Source organism: Rhododendron vialii, chromosome 4a (assembly GCF_030253575.1).
Source record: "Rhododendron vialii isolate Sample 1 chromosome 4a, ASM3025357v1".
Taxonomy (NCBI): domain Eukaryota; kingdom Viridiplantae; phylum Streptophyta; class Magnoliopsida; order Ericales; family Ericaceae; genus Rhododendron; species Rhododendron vialii.
The window spans coordinates 23,262,590-23,288,987 of record NC_080560.1 but is presented as its reverse complement, the minus strand read 5'-3'; the positions used below and the strand labels follow the sequence as shown (position 1 = coordinate 23,288,987).

General features: G+C 44.1%; 1 long non-coding RNA gene across 1 annotated transcript; it reads left to right on the top strand.

Moving 5' to 3' along the window:
* Positions 1-18,623: 18,623 nt before the first annotated feature.
* Positions 18,624-20,226, top strand: LOC131322723 (uncharacterized). Its single transcript, XR_009198936.1, has 2 exons — positions 18,624-18,873; positions 20,027-20,226. It is a non-coding gene; the product is annotated as an uncharacterized LOC131322723 (long non-coding RNA).
* Positions 20,227-26,398: the final 6,172 nt, after the last annotated feature.

Genomic DNA, 26,398 nt, shown 5'->3' with positions numbered 1-26,398 from the left:
AAAACGGTGCAATACCGTACGAGTACTTCGTTACGGTACCAAATCACACCAAAACGGTGCAATACCGTACGAGAACTTCCATACGGTTCCAAACCACACCAAACGGTGCAATACCGTACGAGTACATCCATACGGTAGCAAACCACACCAAAACGGTGCAATACCGTACGAGTACTTCGTTACGGTACCAAACCACACCAAAATGGTACAATACCGTACGAGTACTTCGTTACGGTACCAAAGCAAACCAAAACGGTGCAATACCGTACGAGTAAATCGTTACGGTCCCAAACCACACCAAAATGGTACAATACCGTACGAGTACTTCATTACGGTACCAAACCACACCAAAACGGTACAATACTGTACGAGTACGTCCATACGGTACCAAACCACACCAAAACGGTGCAATACCGTAAGAGTACATCCATACGGTACCAAACCACACCAAAACGGTGCAATACCGTACGAGTACTTCGTTACGGTACCAAACCACACCCAAACGGTACAATACCGTACGAGTACTTCGTTACGGTACCAAACCAAACCAAAACGGTGCTATACCGTACGAGTACATCCATATGGTACCAAACCACACCAAAACGGTGCAATACCGTACGAGTACTTCGTTACGGTACCAAACCACACCAAAACGGTACAATACTATACGAGTACATCCATACTGTACCAAACCACACCAAAACAGTGCAATACCGTACGAGTACTTCCATACGGTACCAAACCACACCAAAACGGTGCAATACCGTACGAGTACATCCATACGGTACCAAACCACACCAAAACGGTGCAATACCGTACGAGTACTTCGTTACGGTACCAAACCACACCAAAAGGGAACAATAACGTATGAGTACTTCGTTACGGTACCAAACCACACCAAAACGGTACAATACCGTACGAGTACATCCACACGGTACCAAACCAAACCAAAACGATGCAATACCATACGAGTACATCCATACGGTACCAAACCACACCAAAACGGTGCAATACCGTTTGAGTACTTCGTTACTGTAACAAACCACACCAAAACGGTGCAATACCGTATGAGTACTTCGTTACGATACCAAACCACACCAAAATCGTACAATACCGTACTAGTACTTCGTTACGGTACCAAACCAAACCTAAACGGTGCAATACCGTACGAGTAAATCGTTACGGTCCCAAACCACACCAAAATGGTACAATACCGTACGAGTACTTCGTAACGGTTCCAAACCACACCAAAACGACACAATACTATACGAGTACATCCATACGGTACCAAACCACACCAAAACGGTGCAATACCGTACGAGTACTTCCATACGGTACCAAACCACACCAAAACGGTGCAATACAGTACGAGTACTTCCATACGGTACCAAACCACACCAAAACGGTACAATACCGTACGAGTACATCCATAGGGTACCAAACCACACCAAAACGGTGCAATACCGTACGAGTACTTCGTTACGGTACCAAACCACACCAAAAGGGAACAATAACGTACGAGTACTTCGTTACGGTACCAAACCACACCAAAACGGTACAATACCGTACGAGTACATCCATACGGTACCAAACCAAACCAAAACGGTGCAATACCGTACGAGTACATCCATACGGTACCAAACCACACCAAAACAGTGCAATACCGTACGAGTACTTCGTTACGGTACCAAACCACACCGAAAGGGTACAATACCGTACGAGTACTTCGTTACGGTAACAAACCACACCAAAACGGTAAAATACCGTACGAGTACATCCATACGGTACCAAACCACACCAAAAGGGAACAATAACGTACGAGTAGTTCGTAACGGTACCAAACCACACCAAAACGGTACAATACCGTACGAGTACAAACATACGGTACCAAACCACACCAAAACGGTGCAATACCGTAAGAGTACATCCATACGGTACCAAACCACACCAAAACGGTGCAATACCGTACGAGTACTTCGTTTCGGTACCAAAGCACACCCAAACGGTACAATACCGTACGAGTACTTCGTTACGGTACCAAACCAAACCAAAACGGTGCTATACCGTACGAGTACATCCATATGGTACCAAACCACACCAAAACGGTGCAATACCGTACGAGTACTTCGTTACGGTACCAAACCACACCAAAACGGTACAATACTATACGAGTACATCCATACTGTACCAAACCACACCAAAACGGTGCAATACCGTACGAGTACTTCCATACGGTACCAAACCATACCAAAACGGTGCAATACCGTACGAGTACATCCATACGGTACCAAACCACACCAAAACGGTGCAATACCGTACGAGTACTTCGTTACGGTACCAAACCACACCAAAACGTTACAATACCGTACGAGTACTTCGTTATGGTACCAAACCAAACCAAAACGGTGCTATACCGTACGAGTACATCCATACGGTACCAAACCACACCAAAAGGGAACAATAACGTATGAGTACTTCGTTACGGTACCAAACCACACCAAAACGGTACAATACCGTACGAGTACATCCACACGGTACCAAACCAAACCAAAACGATGCAATACCATACGAGTACATCCATACGGTACCAAACCACACCAAAACGGTGCAATACCGTTCGAGTACTTCGTTACGGTACCAAACCACACCAAAACGGTGCAATACCGTACGAGTACTTCGTTACGGTACCAAACCACACCAAAACGGTACAATACTATACGAGTACATCCATACGGTACCAAACCACACCAAAACGGTGCAATACCGTACGAGTACTTCCATACGGTACCAAACCACACCAAAACGGTGCAATACCGTACGAGTACATCCATACGGTACCAAACCGCACCAAAACGGTGCAATACCGTACGAGTACTTCGTTACGGTACCAAACCACACCAAAAGGGAACAATAACGTACGAGTACTTCATTACGGTACCAAACCACACCAAAACGGTACAATACCGTACGAGTACATCCACACGGTACCAAACCAAACCAAAACGATGCAATACCGTACGAGTACATCCATACGGTACCAAACCACACCAAAACGGTGCAATACCGTTCGAGTACTTCGTTACGGTACCAAACCACACCAAAATGGTACAATACCGTACTAGTACTTCGTTACGGTACCAAACCAAACCTAAACGGTGCAATACTGTACGAGTAAATCGTTACGGTCCCAAACCACACCAAAATGGTACAATACCGTACGAGTACTTCGTTACGGTACCAAACCACACAAAAACGGTACAATACTATACGAGTACATCCATACGGTACCAAACCACACCAAAACAGTGCAATACCGTACGAGTACTTCCATACGGTACCAAACCACACCAAAACGGTGCAATACCGTACGAGTACATCCATACGGTACCAAACCGCACCAAAACGGTGCAATACCGTACGAGTACTTCGTTACGGTACCAAACCACACCAAAAGGGAACAATAACGTACGAGTACTTCATTACGGTACCAAACCACACCAAAACGGTACAATACCGTACGAGTACATCCACACGGTACCAAACCAAACCAAAACGATGCAATACCGTACGAGTACATCCATACGGTACCAAACCACACCAAAACGGTGCAATACCGTTCGAGTACTTCGTTACGGTACCAAACCACACCAAAATGGTACAATACCGTACTAGTACTTCGTTACGGTACCAAACCAAACCTAAACGGTGCAATACCGTACGAGTAAATCCGTACGGTCCCAAACCACACCAAAATGGTACAATACCGTACGAGTACTTCGTAACGGTTCCAAACCACACCAAAACGACACAATACTATACGAGTACATCCATACGGTACCAAACCACACCAAAACGGTGCAATACCGTACGAGTACTTCCATACGGTACCAACCCACACCAAAACGGTTCAATACAGTACGAGTACTTCCATACGGTACCAAACCACACCAAAACGGTTCAATACCGTACGAGTACATCCATAGGGTACCAAACCACACCAAAACGGTGCAATACCGTACGAGTATTTCGTTACGGTACCAAACCACACCAAAACGGTGCAATACCATACGAGTACTTCGTTACGGTACCAAACCACACCAAAATGGTACAATACCGTACTAGTACTTCGTTACGGTACCAAACCAAACCTAAACGGTGCAATACCGTACGAGTAAATCGTTACGGTCCCAAACCACACCAAAATGGTACAATACCGTTCGAGTACTTCGTAACGGTTCCAAACCACACCAAAACGGTACAATACTATACGAGTACATCCATACGGTACCAAACCACACCAAAACGGTGCAATACCGTACGAGTACATCCATACGGTACCAAACCAAACCAAAACGGTGCAATACCGTACGAGTACATCCATACGGTACCAAACCACACCAAAACGGTGCAATACCGTACGAGTACTTCGTTACGGTACCAAACCCCACCGAAAGGGTACAATACCGTACGAGTACTTCGTTACGGTACCAAACCACACCAAAACGGTACAATACCGTACGAGTACATCCATGCGGTACCAAACCACACCAAAAGGGAACAATAACGTACGAGTAGTTCGTAACGGTACCAAACCACACCAAAACGGTACAATACCGTACGAGTACAAACATACGGTACCAAACCACAACAAAACGGTGCAATACCGTACGAGTACTTCGTTACGGTACCAAAGCACACCCAAACGGTACAATACCGTACGAGTACTTCGTTACGGTACCAAACCAAACCAAAACGGTGCTATACCGTACGAGTACATCCATATGGTACCAAACCACACCAAAACGGTGCAATACCGTACGAGTACTTCGTTACGGTACCAAATCACACCAAAACGGTGCAATACCGTACGAGAACTTCCATACGGTTCCAAACCACACCAAACGGTGCAATACCGTACGAGTACATCCATACGGTAGCAAACCACACCAAAACGGTGCAATACCGTACGAGTACTTCGTTACGGTACCAAACCACACCAAAATGGTACAATACCGTACGAGTACTTCGTTACGGTACCAAAGCAAACCAAAACGGTGCAATACCGTACGAGTAAATCGTTACGGTCCCAAACCACACCAAAATGGTACAATACCGTACGAGTACTTCATTACGGTACCAAACCACACCAAAACGGTACAATACTGTACGAGTACGTCCATACGGTACCAAACCACACCAAAACGGTGCAATACCGTACGAATACTTACATACGGTACCAAACCACACCAAAACGGTGCAATACCGTACGAGTACATCCATACTGTACCAAACCACACCAAAACGGTGCAATACCGTACGAGTACTTCGTTACGGTACCAAACCACACCAAAAGGGAACAATAACGTACGAGTACTTCGTTACGGTACCAAACCACACCAAAACGGTACAATACCGTACGAGTACATTCATACAGTACCAAACCAAACCAAAACGGTGCAATACCGTACGAGTACATCCATACGGTACCAAACCTCACCGAAACGGTTCAATACCGTACGAGTACTTCGTTACGGTACCAAACCACACCAAAAGGGTACAATACCGTACGAGTACTTCGTTACGGTACCAAACCACACCAAAACGGTACAATACCGTACGAGTACATCCATACGGTACCAAACCAAACCAAAACGGTGCAATACCGTACGAGTACATCCATACGGTACCAAACCACACCAAAACGGTGCAATACCGTACGAGTACTTCGTTACAGTACCAAACCAAACCAAAACAGTGCAATACCGTACGAGTACATCCATACGGTACCAAACCACACGAAAACGGTGCAATACCATACGAGTACTTCCATACGGTACCAAACCACCCCAAAACGGTGCAATACCGTACGAGTACTTCGTTACGGTACCAAACCACACCAAAATAGTACAATACAGTACGAGTACTTCGTTACGGTACCAAACCAAACCAAAACGGTGCAATACTGTACGAGTACCTCGTTACGGTACCAGACCACACCAAAATGGTACAATACCGTACGAGTACATCGTTACGGTACCAAACCACACCAAAACGCTACAATACTGTATGAGTACATCCATACGGTACCAAACCACACCAAAACAGTGCAATACCGTACGAGTACTTCCATACGGTACCAAACCACACCAAAACGGTGCAATACCTTACGAGTACATCCATACGGTACCAAACCATACCAAAATGGTGCAATACCGTACGAGTACTACGTTACGGGACCGAACCACTCCAAAAGGGAACAATAATGTACGAGTACTTCGTTACGGTACCAAACCACACCAAAACGGTACAATACCGTACGAGTACATCCATACGGTACCAAACCAAACCAAAACGGTGCAATACCGTATGAGTACATCCATACGGTACCAAACCACACCAAAACGGTGCCATACCGTACGAGTACTTCGTTAAGGTACCAAACCACACCAAATGGGTACAATACCGTACGAGTACTTCGTTACGGTACCAAACCACACCAAAATGGTACAATACCATACGAGTACAACCATACGGTACCAAACCACACCAAAACGGTGCAATACTGTACGAGTACTTCGTTACGGTACCAAACCAAACCAAAACGGTGCAATACCGTACCAGTACATCCATACGGTACAAAACCACACCAAAACGGTGCAATACCGAACGAGTACTTCGTTACGGTACCAAACCAAACCAAAACGGAGCAATACCGTACGAGTACATCCATACGGTACCAAACCACACCAAAACGGTGCAATACCGTACGAGTACTTCGTTACGGTACCAAACCACACCAAAACGGTGCCATACCGTACGAGTACTTCCATACGGTACCAAACCACACCAAAATGGTGCAATACCGTACGAGTACATCCATACGGTACCAAACCACACGAAAATGGTGCAATACCGTACGAGTACTTCGTTACGGTTCCAAACCAAACCAAAACGGAGCAATACCGTACGAGTATATCCATACGGTACAAAAACCACACCAAAACGGTGCAATACTGTACGAGTACTTCGTTACGCTACCAAACCAAACCAAAACGGTGCAATACCGTACGAGTACTTCCATACGGTACCAAACCACACCAAAACGGTGCAATACAGTACGAGTACATCCATACGGTACCGAACCACACCAAAACGGTGCAATACCATACGAGTACATCCATACGGTAGCAAACCACACCAAAATGGTACAATACCGTACGAGTACTTCGTTACGGTACCAAACCAAATCAAAACGGTGCAATACCGTACGAGTACAACGTTACGGTACCAAACCACACCAAAACGGTGCAATACCGTACGAGTACATCCATACGGTACCAAGCCAAACCAAAACGGTGCAATACCGTACGAGTACTTTGTTACGGTACCAAACCACACCAAAAGGGAACAATAACGTATGAGTACTTCGTTACGGTACCAAACCACACCAAAACGGTACAATACCGTACGAGTACATCCATACGGTACCAAACCACACCAAAACAGTGCAATACCGTACGAGTACATCCATACGGTACCAAACCACAACAAAACGGTGCAATACCGTACGAGTGCTTCGTTACGGTACTAAACCACACCAAAACGGTACAATACCGAACGAGTACTTCGTTACGGTACCAAACCAAACCAAAACGGTGCAATACCGTACGAGTACATCCATACGGTACCAAACCATACCAAAACGGTGCAATACCGTACGAGTACTTCGTTACGGTACCAAATCACACCAAAACGGTGCAATACCGTACGAATACATCCATACGGTACCAAACCACACCAAAACGGTGCAATACCGTACGAGTACATCCATACGGTACCAAACCACACCAAAACGGTGCAATACCGTACGAGTACATCCATACGGTACCAAACCACACCAAAACGGTGCAATACCGTACGAGTACATCGTTACGGTACCAAACCACACCAAAATGGTTCAATACCGTACGAGTGCTTCGTTACGGTACCAAACCAAACCAAAACGGTGCAATACCGAATGAGTACATCGTTACGGTGCCAAACCACACCAAAATGGTACAATACCGTACGAGTACTTCGTTACGGTACCAAACCAAAACAAAACGGTACAATACTGTACGAGTACATCCATACGGTACCAAACCACACCAAAACGGTGCAATACCGTACGAGTACATCCATACGGTACCAAACCACACCAAAACGGTGCAATACCGTACGAGTACTTCCATACGGTACCAAACCACACCAAAACGGTTCAATACAGTACGAGTACTTCCATACGGTACCAAACCACACCAAAACGGTTCAATACCGTACGAGTACATCCATAGGGTACCAAACCACACCAAAACGGTGCAATACCGTACGAGTATTTCGTTACGGTACCAAACCACACCAAAACGGTGCAATACCATACGAGTACTTCGTTACGGTACCAAACCACACCAAAATGGTACAATACCGTACTAGTACTTCGTTACGGTACCAAACCAAACCTAAACGGTGCAATACCGTACGAGTAAATCGTTACGGTCCCAAACCACACCAAAATGGTACAATACCGTTCGAGTACTTCGTAACGGTTCCAAACCACACCAAAACGGTACAATACTATACGAGTACATCCATACGGTACCAAACCACACCAAAACGGTGCAATACCGTACGAGTACATCCATACGGTACCAAACCAAACCAAAACGGTGCAATACCGTACGAGTACATCCATACGGTACCAAACCACACCAAAACGGTGCAATACCGTACGAGTACTTCGTTACGGTACCAAACCCCACCGAAAGGGTACAATACCGTACCAGTACTTCGTTACGGTACCAAACCACACCAAAACGGTACAATACCGTACGAGTACATCCATGCGGTACCAAACCACACCAAAAGGGAACAATAACGTACGAGTAGTTCGTAACGGTACCAAACCACACCAAAACGGTACAATACCGTACGAGTACAAACATACGGTACCAAACCACAACAAAACGGTGCAATACCGTACGAGTACTTCGTTACGGTACCAAAGCACACCCAAACGGTACAATACCGTACGAGTACTTCGTTACGGTACCAAACCAAACCAAAACGGTGCTATACCGTACGAGTACATCCATATGGTACCAAACCACACCAAAACGGTGCAATACCGTACGAGTACTTCGTTACGGTACCAAATCACACCAAAACGGTGCAATACCGTACGAGAACTTCCATACGGTTCCAAACCACACCAAACGGTGCAATACCGTACGAGTACATCCATACGGTAGCAAACCACACCAAAACGGTGCAATACCGTACGAGTACTTCGTTACGGTACCAAACCACACCAAAATGGTACAATACCGTACGAGTACTTCGTTACGGTACCAAAGCAAACCAAAACGGTGCAATACCGTACGAGTAAATCGTTACGGTCCCAAACCACACCAAAATGGTACAATACCGTACGAGTACTTCATTACGGTACCAAACCACACCAAAACGGTACAATACTGTACGAGTACGTCCATACGGTACCAAACCACACCAAAACGGTGCAATACCGTACGAATACTTACATACGGTACCAAACCACACCAAAACGGTGCAATACCGTACGAGTACATCCATACTGTACCAAACCACACCAAAACGGTGCAATACCGTACGAGTACTTCGTTACGGTACCAAACCACACCAAAAGGGAACAATAACGTACGAGTACTTCGTTACGGTACCAAACCACACCAAAACGGTACAATACCGTACGAGTACATTCATACAGTACCAAACCAAACCAAAACGGTGCAATACCGTACGAGTACATCCATACGGTACCAAACCTCACCGAAACGGTTCAATACCGTACGAGTACTTCGTTACGGTACCAAACCACACCAAAAGGGTACAATACCGTACGAGTACTTCGTTACGGTACCAAACCACACCAAAACGGTACAATACCGTACGAGTACATCCATACGGTACCAAACCAAACCAAAACGGTGCAATACCGTACGAGTACATCCATACGGTACCAAACCACACCAAAACGGTGCAATACCGTACGAGTACTTCGTTACAGTACCAAACCAAACCAAAACAGTGCAATACCGTACGAGTACATCCATACGGTACCAAACCACACGAAAACGGTGCAATACCATACGAGTACTTCCATACGGTACCAAACCACCCCAAAACGGTGCAATACCGTACGAGTACTTCGTTACGGTACCAAACCACACCAAAATAGTACAATACAGTACGAGTACTTCGTTACGGTACCAAACCAAACCAAAACGGTGCAATACTGTACGAGTACCTCGTTACGGTACCAGACCACACCAAAATGGTACAATACCGTACGAGTACATCGTTACGGTACCAAACCACACCAAAACGCTACAATACTGTATGAGTACATCCATACGGTACCAAACCACACCAAAACAGTGCAATACCGTACGAGTACTTCCATACGGTACCAAACCACACCAAAACGGTGCAATACCTTACGAGTACATCCATACGGTACCAAACCATACCAAAATGGTGCAATACCGTACGAGTACTACGTTACGGGACCAAACCACTCCAAAAGGGAACAATAATGTACGAGTACTTCGTTACGGTACCAAACCACACCAAAACGGTACAATACCGTACGAGTACATCCATACGGTACCAAACCAAACCAAAACGGTGCAATACCGTATGAGTACATCCATACGGTACCAAACCACACCAAAACGGTGCCATACCGTACGAGTACTTCGTTAAGGTACCAAACCACACCAAATGGGTACAATACCGTACGAGTACTTCGTTACGGTACCAAACCACACCAAAATGGTACAATACCATACGAGTACAACCATACGGTACCAAACCACACCAAAACGGTGCAATACTGTACGAGTACTTCGTTACGGTACCAAACCAAACCAAAACGGTGCAATACCGTACCAGTACATCCATACGGTACCAAACCACACCAAAACGGTGCAATACCGAACGAGTACTTCGTTACGGTACCAAACCAAACCAAAACGGAGCAATACCGTACGAGTACATCCATACGGTACCAAACCACACCAAAACGGTGCAATACCGTACGAGTACTTCGTTACGGTACCAAACCACACCAAAACGGTGCCATACCGTACGAGTACTTCCATACGGTACCAAACCACACCAAAATGGTGCAATACCGTACGAGTACATCCATACGGTACCAAACCACACGAAAATGGTGCAATACCGTACGAGTACTTCGTTACGGTTCCAAACCAAACCAAAACGGAGCAATACCGTACGAGTACATCCATACGGTACAAAAACCACACCAAAACGGTGCAATACTGTACGAGTACTTCGTTACGCTACCAAACCAAACCAAAACGGTGCAATACCGTACGAGTACTTCCATACGGTACCAAACCACACCAAAACGGTGCAATACAGTACGAGTACATCCATACGGTACCGAACCACACCAAAACGGTGCAATACCATACGAGTACATCCATACGGTAGCAAACCACACCAAAATGGTACAATACCGTACGAGTACTTCGTTACGGTACCAAACCAAATCAAAACGGTGCAATACCGTACGAGTACAACGTTACGGTACCAAACCACACCAAAACGGTGCAATACCGTACGAGTACATCCATACGGTACCAAGCCAAACCAAAACGGTGCAATACCGTACGAGTACTTTGTTACGGTACCAAACCACACCAAAAGGGAACAATAACGTATGAGTACTTCGTTACGGTACCAAACCACACCAAAACGGTACAATACCGTACGAGTACATCCATACGGTACCAAACCACACCAAAACAGTGCAATACCGTACGAGTACATCCATACGGTACCAAACCACAACAAAACGGTGCAATACCGTACGAGTGCTTCGTTACGGTACTAAACCACACCAAAACGGTACAATACCGAACGAGTACTTCGTTACGGTACCAAACCAAACCAAAACGGTGCAATACCGTACGAGTACATCCATACGGTACCAAACCATACCAAAACGGTGCAATACCGTACGAGTACTTCGTTACGGTACCAAATCACACCAAAACGGTGCAATACCGTACGAATACATCCATACGGTACCAAACCACACCAAAACGGTGCAATACCGTACGAGTACATCCATACGGTACCAAACCACACCAAAACGGTGCAATACCGTACGAGTACATCCATACGGTACCAAACCACACCAAAACGGTGCAATACCGTACGAGTACATCGTTACGGTACCAAACCACACCAAAATGGTTCAATACCGTACGAGTGCTTCGTTACGGTACCAAACCAAACCAAAACGGTGCAATACCGAATGAGTACATCGTTACGGTGCCAAACCACACCAAAATGGTACAATACCGTACGAGTACTTCGTTACGGTACGAGTACTTCGTTACGGTACCAAACCAAAACAAAACGGTACAATACTGTACGAGTACATCCATACGGTACCAAACCACACCAAAACGGTGCAATACCGTACGAGTACATCCATACGGTACCAAACCACACCAAAACGGTGCAATACCGTACGAGTACTTCGTTATGGTACCAAACCACACCAAAACGGTGCAATACGGTACGAGTACTTCCATACGGTACCAAACCACACCAAAACGGTGCAATACCGTACGAGTACATCCATACGGTAGCAAACCACACCAAAATGGTACAATACCGTACGAGTACTTGGTTACGGTACCAAACCAAATCCAAACGGTGCAATACCGTACGAGTACAACGTTACGGTACCAAACCACACCAAAATGGTACAATACCGTACGAGTACTTCGTTACGGTACCAAACCACTCCAAAATGGTACAATACTGTACGAGTACATCCATACGGTACCAAACCACACCAAAACGGTGCAATACCGTACGAGTACATCCATACGGTACCAAACCACAACAAAACGGTGCAATACCGTACGAGTGCTTCGTTACGGTACTAAACCACACCAAAACGGTACAATACCGAACGAGTACTTCGTTACGGTACCAAACCAAACCAAAACGGTGCAATACCGTACGAGTACATCCATACGGTACCAAACCACACCAAAACGGTGCAATACCGTACGAGTACTTCGTTACGTTACCAAATCACACCAAAACGGTGCAATACCGTACGAATACATCCATACGGTACCAAACCACACCAAAACGGTGCAATACCGTACGAGTACATCCATACGGTACCAAACCACACCAAAACGGTGCAATACCGTACGAGTACTTTGTTACGGTACCAAACCAAACCAAAACGGTGCAATACCGTAAGAGTACTTTGTTACGGTACCAAACCACACCAAAACGGTGCAATACCGTACGAGTACTTTGTTACGGTACCAAACCACACCAAAACGGTGCAATACCGTACGTGTACTTCGTTACGGTACCCAACCAAACGAAAACGGTGCAATACCGTACGAGTACATCGTTACGGTTCCAAACCACACCAAAACGGTGCAATACCGTACGAGTACTTTGTTACGGTACCAAACCACACCAAAACGGTACAACACCGTACGTGTACTTCGTTACGGTACCCAACCAAACGAAAACGGTGCAATACCGTACGAGTACATCGTTACGGTTCCAAACCACACCAAAACGGTGCAATACCGTACGAGTACTTTGTTACGGTACCAAACCACACCAAAACGGTACAATACTGTACGAGTACATCCATACGGTTCCAAACCACACCAAAACGGTGCAATACCGTACGAGTACATCTTTACGGTACCAAACCACACCAAAACGGTCCAATACCGTACGAGTACTTCGGTACGGTACCAAACCACACAATAACGGTACAATACCATACGAGTACATCCATAGGGTACCAAACCACACCAAAACGGTGCAGTACCGTACGAGTACATCCATACGGTCCCAAACCACACCAAAACGGTGCAATACCGTACGAGTACATCGTTACGGTACCAAACCACACCAAAACAGTGCAATACCGTACGAGTACTTCGTTACGGAAACAAACCACACCAAAACGGTACAATACCGTACGAGTACTTCGTTACGGTACCAAACCACACCAAAACGGTGCAATACCGTACGAGTAGTTCGTTACGGTACCAAACCACACCAAAACGGGACAATACCGTACGAGTACTTCCTAACGGTACCAAACCACACCAAAACGGTGCAATACCGTACGAGTACATCCATACGGTACCAAACCACACCAAAACGGTGCAATACCGTACGAGTACATCCATACGGTAGCAAACCACACCAAAACGGTGCAATACCGTACGAGTACTTCGTTACGGTACCAAACCACACCAAAATGGTACAATACCGTATGAGTACTTCGTTACGGTACCAAACCAAACAAAAACGGTGCAATACCGTACGAGTACATCATTACGGTACCAAACAACCCCAAAATGGTACAATACCATACGAGTACTTCGTTGCGGTACGAAACCACACAAAAACGGTACAATACCGTACGAGTACATCCATACGGTACCAAACCACCCCAAAACGGTGCAATACCGGACGAGTACTTCGTTACGGAACCAAACCAAACCAAAACGGTGCAATACCGTACGAGTACTTCCAAACGGTACCAAACCACACCAAAATGGTGCAAAGCCGTACGAGTACATCGTTACGGTACCAAACCACACAAAAAGGGAACAATAACGTACGAGTACTTCGTTACGGTACCAAACCACACCAAAACGGAACAATACCGTACGAGTACATCCATACGGTACCAAACCACACCAAAACGGTGCAATACCGTACGAGTACATCCATACGGTACCAAACCTCACCAAAACGGTGCAATACCGTACGAGTACTTCGTTACGGTACCAAACCACAAGAAAACGGTACAATACCGTACGAGTATTTCGTTACGGTACCAAACCAAACCAAAATGGTGCAATATGTACTAGTACATCCATACGGTACCAAACCACACCAAAACGGTGCAATACCGTACGAGTTCTTCGTTACGGTACCAAACCACCCCAAAATGGTACAATACCGTACGAGTACTTCGTTAAGGTACCAAACCGAACCAAAACGGTTGAATACTGTACGAGTACATCCATACGGTACCAAACCACACAAAAATGGTGCAATACCGTACGAGTACATCCATACGGAACCAAACCCCACCAAAACGGTGCAATACCGTACGAGTTCTTCGTTACGGTAACAAACCACACCAAAACGGTACAATACCCTACGAGTACTTCGTTAAAGTACCAAACGAAACCAAAACGGTGCAATACCGTACGAGTACATCCATACGGTAACAAACCACACCAAAACGGTGCAATACCGTACGAGTACTTCGTTACGGTACCAAACCACACCAAAACGGTACAATACCGTACGAGTACTTCCTTACGGTACCAAACCCCACCAAAACGGTGCAATACCGTACGAGTACATCCATACGGTACCAAACCACACCAAAATGGTGCAATACCGTACGAGTACATCCATACGGTAGCAAACCACACCAAAACGGTGCAATACCGTACGAGTACTTCATTACGGTACAAAACCACACCAAAATGGTACAATACCGTATGAGTACATCGTTACGGTACCAAACCAAACCAAAACGGTGCAATACCGTACGAGTACATCGTTACGGTACCAAACAACCCCAAAATAGTACAATACCATACGAGTACTTCGTTACGGTACGAAACCACACAAAAACGGTACAATACCGTATGAGTACTTCGTTACGGTACCCAACCAAACCAAAACGGTGCAATACCGTACGAGTACATCGTTAGGTTACCAAACCACACCAAAACGGTGCAATACCGTACGAGTACTTCGTTACGGTACCAAACCACACAAAAATGGTGCAATACCGTACGATGTAATGGTGCAATACCGTACGAGTACATCCATACGGAACCAAACCCCACCAAAACGGTGCAATACCGTACGAGTTCTTCGTTACGGTAACAAACCACACCAAAACGGTACAATACCCTACGAGTACTTCGTTAAAGTACCAAACGAAACCAAAACGGTGCAATACCGTACGAGTACATCCATACGGTAACAAACCACACCAAAACGGTGCAATACCGTACGAGTACTTCGTTACAGTACCAAACCACACCAAAACGGTACAATACCGTACGAGTACTTCCTTACGTTACCAAACCCCACCAAAACGGTGCAATACCGTACGAGTACATCCATACGGTACCAAACCACACCAATATGGTGCAATACCGTACGAGTACATCCATACGGTAGCAAACCACACCAAAACGGTGCAATACCGTACGAGTACTTCGTTACGGTACAAAACCACACCAAAATGGTACAATACCGTATGAGTACTTCGTTACGGTACCAAACCAAACCAAAACGGTGCAATACCGTACGAGTACATCGTTACGGTACCAAACAACCCCAAAATAGTACAATACCATACGAGTACTTCGTTACGGTACGAAACCACACAAAAACGGTACAATACCGTACGAGTACATCCATACGGTACCAAACCACACCAAAACGGTGCAATACCATACGAGTACTTCGTTACGGAACCAAACCAAACCAAAACGGTGCAATACCGTATGAGTACTTCCATACGGTACCAAACCACACCAAAACGGTGCAATACCGTACGAGTACATCGTTACGGTACCAAACCACACAAAAAGGGAACAATAACGTACGAGTACTTCGTTACGGTACCAAACCACACCAAAACGGTACAATACCGTACGAGTACATCCATACGGTACCAAACCACACCAAAACGGTGCAATACCGTACGAGTACATCCATACGGTACCAAACCTCACCAAAACGGTGCAATACCGTACGAGTACTTCGTTACGGTACCAAACCACATGAAAACGGTACAATACCATACGAGTACTTCGTTACGGTACCAAACCACACCAAAACGGTGCAATACCGTACGAGTACATCCATACGGTACCAAACCACACCAAAACGGTGCAATACCGTACGAGTTCTTCGTTACGGTACCAAACCACACCAAAACGGTGCAATACCGTACGAGTACTTCGTTACGGTACCAAACCACATGAAAACGGTACAATACCATACGAGTACTTCGTTACGGTACCAAACCACACCAAAACGGTGCAATACCGTACGAGTACATCCACACGGTACCAAACCCCACCAAAACGGTGCAATACCGTACGAGTTCTTCGTTACGGTACCAAACCACACCAAAACGGTACAATACCGTACGAGTACTTCGTTAAGGTACCAAACCAAACCAAAACGGTGCAAAACCGTATGAGTACATACATACGGTACCAAACCACACCAAAACGGTGCAATACCGTACGAGTACATCCATACGGTACCAAACCCCACCAAAACCGTGCAATACCGTACGAGTGCTTCGTTACGGTACCAAACCACACCAATACGGTACAATACCGTACGAGTACTTCGTTAAGGTACCAAACCAAACCAAAACAGTGCAATACCGTACGAGTACATCCATACGGTACCAAACCACACCAAAACGGTGCAATACCGTACGAGTACTTCGTTACGGAACCAAACCAAACCAAAACGGTGCAATACCGTACGAGTACTTCCATACGGTACCAAACCACACCAAAACGGTGCAATACCGTACGAGTACATCGTTACGGTACCAAACCACACAAAAAGGGAACAATAACGTACGAGTACTTCGTTACGGTACCAAACCACACCAAAACGGTACAATACCGTACGAGTACATCCATACGGTACCAAACCACACCAAAACGGTGCAATACCGTACGAGTACATCCATACGGTACCAAACCACACCAAAACGGTGCAATACCGTACGAGTACTTCGTTACGGTACCAAACCACATCAAAATGGTACAATACCGTACGAGTACTTCGTTACAGTACCAAACCAAACCAAAACGGTGCAATACCGTAAGAGTACTTTGTTACGGTACCAAACCACACCAAAACGGTGCAATACCGTACGAGTACTTCATTACGGTACCAAACCACACCAAAACGGTACAACACCGTATGAGTACTTCGTTACGGTACCCAACCAAACCAAAACGGTGCAATACCGTACGAGTACATCGTTAGGGTACCAAACCACACCAAAACGGTGCAATACCGTACGAGTACTTCGTTACGGTACCAAACCACACCAAAACGGTGCAATACCGTACGAGTACTTCGTTACGGTACCAAACCACACCAAAACGGTACAATACCGTACGAGTACATCCATACGGTACCAAACCTCACCAAAACGGTGCAATACCGTACGAGTACATCTTTACGGTACCAAACCACACCAAAACGGTCCAATACCGTACGTGTAGAGACCCGTATTTTTTTTTTTATTTATTTCAACAATTTTAATATTCTAATAAAAGTTATAATTATGGGATAATATGAAATGTTATGTGAATATGTGATATGGGTTGAATGTGATAGAACTTGAAAGTTAGGGGTGTTAGTGTAATGCAAAAGTACATGAGTATATATATATGGGTGTGTGAGAGCCACACAATCATTTTCCTTACCCTCTCTTCTCACACACGACAGATCTCTCTCTCTCTCTCTCTCTCCGTCCGACGCACCCTCTCCCTCTCTCTCTCTCTTGGGTCTTGCATCCATAGCTCAAACCCATGGAAACCCAACCTCTCTATGCCGTGTTCTAACTTCCCCGACGTGTGAGTTGCGTTGATTAAGCTTGGAAGGGGTGTATCTCGGTGGATTTCGAATTTGAAGCCCTAGAGTTCGATTGAGCTTGAGCTTGTGCTTTCGATCTTTGAGGTAGGGAAATCTAACTACTTTTATGTGTTTTTGAGTTAGTGTGATGTGTGGATATTGTGATTGATTTTACTTTTGTTGATTGTTTGGGATTTGGCCTTGAAAATCCCTTATTTTCGTCACTTTTCTGCTCCTGGCCGGACTGGTTCAAGTTTTTTTTGCAGATCTTGCAGAAATTCCCTAGGACTCTACAAAGCTCCATTTTGGTTGATTCTTGGGCCAAAAGTTCCGTGTTTGAGTCTACTATCTAGGAAAAATATGAACAGAAATTCATACTCATAAATTATACCCAGAAACGTCCATTCTCCAATCTGTATTCCAGATCTGGATGTGTTGTTTTTGTTCCCTGACAGCAGTTCGTATTTTGGGCATAACTCTTTCATGCGATGTCGGTTAGATTCGATTCAAATTGTGTTGGACAGCTGATTCGATCCTCTACAACTTTGTTTGAATACTTGCTTTCGGATTCTGAGGTTTGGTGGACCAAAATGGGCTTGCAATCAGAGTTGAGAAACTCGAAACACTTGGTTTTTGTACAATCTGTTAAATTAATAGCGTTAGCGGACTTGTATTGGTTATTATGTGAAATAGTTTATAAATGATGAGTGGTTAATAGTGATAATTACGAATGAGATGGGTGCCGACTTGGGATAGTTAGTCCTTCAGGTTTCATTTATTGAACTTTTGTTACATGTTTGGTACTTGTTGGTATAAGCCGATGGTGTGAGGTCTATAGGCCTGAACATGAGATTGCGTAAGATGAAGTGGGAATAGTGCGAGGTCCCAAATGCTCAGTAGGGGATAGTGCGAGGTCCCGAATGCTCAGATTAAAATCGTATGGCAAGGATACGGAAATGAGATGTATGATACATTTAAAATGCCTGATGTAGTGGTACTTCGATAGAAATAGAAATAGACGAGTAGCGATTCCACGTGTTGGGTTGTTTCGTTAAGTTCGTAAAGTCATAGGTAAAAGATGGAACGTGGGTAGAAATGGTATTGATTGGGCATTAAACTCCTTATTCGGTTTAAACTTTCTTGTTGGCGACTCAGTGAATTGTGTCCTCATTCATTCATTACACTTTACTCAATTCATATAAACGTAGTGCCGATTTCTCTACTGGGCTAGTGTAGCTCAACCTATCATCATTTTCAGGTACACCTCAAGGGCATTGATTTTGGAGTGCATGAAGTGCATCTTTTACATCGTATCTTTTGAAAGCCGACAATCAGGAGTTGTTCTAGCATCTTTGTATACTCCCTTTTGAAAGATGCAATTGTAACTTCATTTGAACGCTTTTGACTTTGGGAATCATGTAATCGCTAAACTTATCCTCTTTTGACTAATTCTGGAAATTGGGCCAGGGTGTCAATATTGTAACTCTATTCAAACTTGATTTTATTCTCTCGCATGAATTATGAAAAATATTTTGGGGTATTATGATGTATTATAACGTTGGACTTTTGTTGGAAATGCTATTATTATTATGTTGAAAATCCAGGGCGTGACAGTACGAGTACTTCGGTACGGTACCAAACCACACAATAACGGTACAATACCATACGAGTACATCCATACGGTACCAAACCACACCAAAATGGTGCAGTACCGTACGAGTACATCCATACGGTCCCAAACCACACCAAAACGGTGCAATACCGTACGAGTACATCCATACGGTACCAAACCACACCAAAACGGTGCAATACTGTACGAGTACTTCGTTACGGTACCAAACGACACCAAAACGGTACAATACCGTACGAGTACTTCGTTACGGTACCAAACCACACCAAAACGGTGCAATACCGTACGAGTACATCCATACGGTACCAAACCACACCAAAACGGTGCAATACCGTTCGAGTACATCCATACGGTAGCAAACCACACCAAAACGGTGCAATACCGTACGAGTACTTCGTTACGGTACCAAACCACACCAAAATGGTACAATACCGTATGAGTACTTCGTTACGGTACCAAACCAAACCAAAACGGTGCAATACCGTACGAGTACATCGTTACGGTACCAAACAACCCCAAAATGGTACAATACCATACGAGTACTTCGTTACGGTACGAAACCACACAAAAACGGTACAATACCGTACGAGTACATCCATACGGTACCAAACCACACCAAAACGGTGCAATACCGTACGAGTGCTTCGTTACGGTACCAAACCACACAAAAACGGTACAATACCGAACGAGTACTTCGTTAAGGTGCCAAACCAAACCAAAACGGTGCAATACCGTACGAGTACATCCATACGATACCAAACCCCACCAAAACGGTGCAATATCGTACGAGTACATCCATACGGTACCAAACCACACCAAAACGGTGCAATACCGTACGAGTTCTTCGTTACGGTACCATACCACACCAAAACGGTACAATACCGTTCGAGTACTTCGTTAAGGTACCAAACCAAACCAAAACGGTGCAATACCGTACGAGTACATCCATACGGTACCAAACCACACCAAAATGGTGCAATACCGTACGAGTACATCCATACGGTACGAAACCCCACCAAAACGGTGCAATACCGTACGAGTGCTTCGTTACGGTACCAAACCACACCAAAACGGTACAATACCGTACGAGTACTTCGTTAAGGTACCAAACCAAACCAAAACAGTGCAATACCGTACGAGTACATCCATACGATACCAAACCACACCAAAACGGTGCAATACCGTACGAGTACTTCGTTACGGAACCAAACCAAACCAAAACGGTGCAATACCGTACGAGTACTTCCATACGGTACCAAACCACACCAAAACGGTGCAATACCGTATGAGTACTGTAACGCCCCTCAATTTTGGTCAATAAAAATTTTCGTTAAATATTTGAATTTTATTTAAATTACTCATTTTCTCTTGAGTGGCTATTTGATTTCTTGCTTTCGTCATAGTTAGACTTTTTAGTGTAACAACTCCGATTTTTCATTCAATAAAAATCTCGTCGTTATTCGAAATTTCTTAATTTCTCGATGATTTTCTTATTTGTTTCCTAGTAGTTCGTATTCAAGCAATTGAACACCGTATCACTGTATTCCTCGACTAGAAACTCTAATTGCACTTTAGCCCCTCAAGGATCGTTTCTTGACTTATATGCCCTACTTAGCAAGCCTAGTTAGCTTCTAACCGGCTCGATGGAGTAACCAAACTAGGAAGTCACCTAGTTACGTTTCCCTAACCGAAGATGGACCATTTTGCCCATCTTGAACCTTTTGAACCTTTTTGAACCCTAGACTAGAAATGGTTTAATTGTTTTCTTTTATTGTTTTAGTTTTATTCTTTATCCATTGGACAATAAATGTTAGGAGAATTATTACCCATTGGATAAAAGAAACCCATTTCTTTATATTAAAAGGATTTTTGAAAGATTTAAACAAAGTACTATGATTGACATTTATAATTATTTTTGAAAAGTACTTTTCAATTAAATTACTAATAAAAGTACCCAAGTAACTATGGACCATTGGATAATAACCATTAGGGTAATCTTTACCCATTGGACAAAAGCCTTTTCTTTATTTTATTTGGTAAGTACATATATATATATATATATCACTTGTGTATTTTCAAAAAGGACATGTAGTCTTTTCCAAAAACTTAGTTTAGTAATTAAAGTACTCGTACCTTATTATCCATTGGACGATAACCGTTAGGGGAATTATTATCCATTGGATAATAGAGTTATTCTTTCACCAAGTACATGGGTTCATTAAAATAATATTTTTTCTTAAACCCCATGTGATAAAGTACACATTACTTTATTATTAAAGTACTTAGTAGCCTTAATAGCCTTTAAGGCCTAAGATTCTTAAAAGTACCCTTAATATTATTTTGTATTGGGGTTTTGTACCCAATTAGATTTGTTTAAAGGGAGGTGTGATCTACCTAGATTACAAAGTACCCTAGTTTATTTATTTAATCAACATGTGCCTAATTGTATTTCTTTAATAGGATTTTAAATTTGGAAATCTTGTACTTTCTTATTCTTTCTTGTTTATATATATATATGTATATATATAAGTGTACTAGGGAGAGAGAGAGAGAAGGAGAGGGAGAGAGAGATTGCCGAGAGAGAGAGAGAGAGAGAGAGAGAGAGAGAGAGATGGGCCGAGAGAGAGAGATAGGAGAGAGAGAGGGAGAGATTTGTTTGTACTTCCTTGATCTTTCTCATCTTTTCAATCCATGGGTGATATCTTCCTTCCTAGCTAAGAAACTTCCTCCATTGTACTTCTATGCTTGTTTAAGACTAAATCTTATACCATTGTCTCCAAATCTTCCAACAAATCTCCCAAAGATCAAATCCAAGGACTAAAACTAGCCATGCAAGCCTACCATTTAGCCATTGATCTTCCAACCAAGCCTTAACTTCACCCATCAAGCTTTCAATCAAGCTTGACATGTGAAGGAAATCAAAGATGTAGAGAGAGAGAGAGAGATTCGGTTGAGAGAGGGAGAGGAGGAGCCTTGGCCTATAAATAGAAGCTCACTCCAAGCTTAAACTCACACCTTCAACCATTGCTCTCACTTCTCTCTAGAAATTTCAAGAGTTCTTGCTTTCAAAGTTCTAGTTTTCTTATGTTCTTGAGTGTTCTTGAGAGAAACCACCAAACCACTTTCAAAACCACCTTTAGATCTTTTAAAGTAGCTTAGTTAAGTTAGGAAGTTGTTTCGAGGAAAAGAAAGTACAACTCTTTTCCTTTCGAAGCAAAACCGACGCAGTTACGCCGCCGAAATCCAAAACCGTAGACCGAATCTTTATAACCAACTACTACCGCCAAGAAGCAAGGTAGGATATCCTTATCTTCCATCCCAAGTAGTTATCTTTACCTATTTTCCCAAATATAGTCTTGTACCCAATTATAAGTTCGTTAGGAAGAAACTTTAATCATGTCATTTAAAGTAGATAATGTTATCTTTTGTTGAAAGTATATGAAATGCATGATGTTTGTTATTAAGTGATTCAAGCATGTCAAGTAGTTTTAAAATGGATGATCTTGTTAGTTGGAATAGTATAATGAATGATATCGTATGTGAAAAGTCTCACCGCGGAGTCTATGCATGAGAAACGAGACACGAAAATCAAGAAAGTAGAAACATGACACCTAGGGTGTGGATAATGATGAGATGTGTTTTGAAACCGCAATGTGGCCGGATTTGGTAGCCCATTGTGTGTATGGAAACCCACGATGCGGCCGGACGTGGTAGCACATCGTGTGGATTGTGAAAACCGCAACGTGGCCGGACTTGGTAGCCCGTTGTGTGTATGAAAACTCGTAATGTGGCCGGACTTGGTAGCCCATTGCGTGGATTGTGAAAACCACAATGTGGCCGGACTTGGTAGCCCATTGTGAAGATTGCCAATGCGGCCGGACGTGGTAGCCTCATTGGTAATATGGCTTGGTTATCCGCGGAGAGGAGCCAATGCAAGTTTTGTGTGCCAATGGGAACCCGGCGCGGCAGAACCATTGTGAGGATACTCGGGAGACCGGCGCGGCGGAACCGAGGTTGGGTGTGTAGCTTGGTTATCCGCGGTACGGAGCCAATGCAAATTGTGTGAGTTAAACAAATGGTTTTTGAAAAGATGAATTGGTATGTGAAAATGTTGACACGGTCTACGATGAGTTGCGTAGGAGAAACTCAGAGAATCTTGGACACCAACGATAGTGATATAGCAATTGCGGATGTGTTATTAATGTTATCTTTTGTAGCTGTGTATACACAGATCATGTGGAAATCGATGTGACGTTATAACCTGTTGTTTGTTAGTTATGGGTTAGCGGGTATAGGATTTTTCTATTGAGCTTTCGTAGCTCACGGTGTTGCCTTTTCGGTGACCCTGACATATTATATCGGTGGCGACGCTGGTATAATGTGTCAGACTTTGTAGATGAACAGGGTGAACGTTACACCTTGGAGGCATTTAGAGCTGAAGAGCTGGCTCAGATGGAGGAGCAGGCGGAGCTGTAGTTAAGAACCTTAGTTCCCATCTGTTTGTAATAAAAGTACTCCTTTTAAGTTTCTGTTGTAATAAAGAGCTTGACTCAGTTTATTTTCAATAAAATTACTTATTTAACGCCAGACTCCATTTGATTTTATGAATAAAATGTCTTTTTAACGTACCCAAAATTCGGGGCGTTATAAGTACATCGTTACGGTACCAAACCACACCAAAAGGGAACAATAACGTACGAGTACTTCGTTACGGTACCAAACCACACCAAAACGGTACAATACCGTACGAGTACATCCATACGGTACCAAACCACACCAAAACGGTGCAATACCGTACGAGTGCTTCGTTACGGTACCAAACCACACCAAAACGGTACAATACCGTACGAGTACTTCGTTAAGGTACCAAACCAAACCAAAACGGTGCAATACCGTACGAGTACATCCATACGGTACCAAACCACAACAAAACGGTGCAATACCGTACGAGTACTTCGTTACGGAACCAAACCAAACCAAAACGGTGCAATACCGTACGAGTACTTCCATACGGTACCTAACCACACCAAAACGGTGCAATACCGTACGAGTACATCGTTACGGTACCAAACCACACAAAAAGGGAACAATAACGTACGAGTACTTCGTTACGGTACCAAACCACACCAAAACGGTGCAATACCGTACGAGTACATCCATACGGTACCAAACCTCACCAAAACGGTGCAATACCGTACGAGTACTTCGTTACGGTACCAAACCACACGAAAACGGTACAATACCGTACGAGTACTTCGTTACGGTACCAAACCACACCAAAACAGTGCAATACCGTACGAGTACATACATACGGTACCAAACCACACCAAAACGGTGCAATACCGTACGAGTTCTTCGTTACGGTACCAAACCACACCAAAACGGTACAATACCGTACGAGTACTTCGTTAAGGTACCAAACCAAACCAAAACGGTGCAATACTGTACGAGTACATCCATACGGTACCAAACCACACCAAAACTGTGCAATACCGTACGAGTACATCCATACGGTACCAAACCACACCAAAACGGTGCAATACCGTACGAGTGCTTCGTTACGGTACCAAACCACACCAAAACGGTACAATACCGTACGAGTACTTCGTTAAGGTACCAAACCAAACCAAAACGGTGCAATACCGTACGAGTACATCCATACGGTACCAAACCACAACAAAACGGTGCAATACCGTACGAGTACTTCGTTACGGAACCAAACCAAACCAAAACGGTGCAATACCGTACGAGTACTTCCATACGGTACCTAACCACACCAAAACGGTGCAATACCGTACGAGTTCATCGTTACGGTACCAAACCACTCAAAAAGGGAACAATAACGTACGAGTACTTCGTTACGGTACCAAACCACACCAAAACGGTGCAATACCGTACGAGTACATCCATACGGTACCAAACCACACCAAAACGGTGCAATACCGTACGAGTACATCCATACGGTACCAAACCTCACCAAAACGGTGCAATACCGTACGA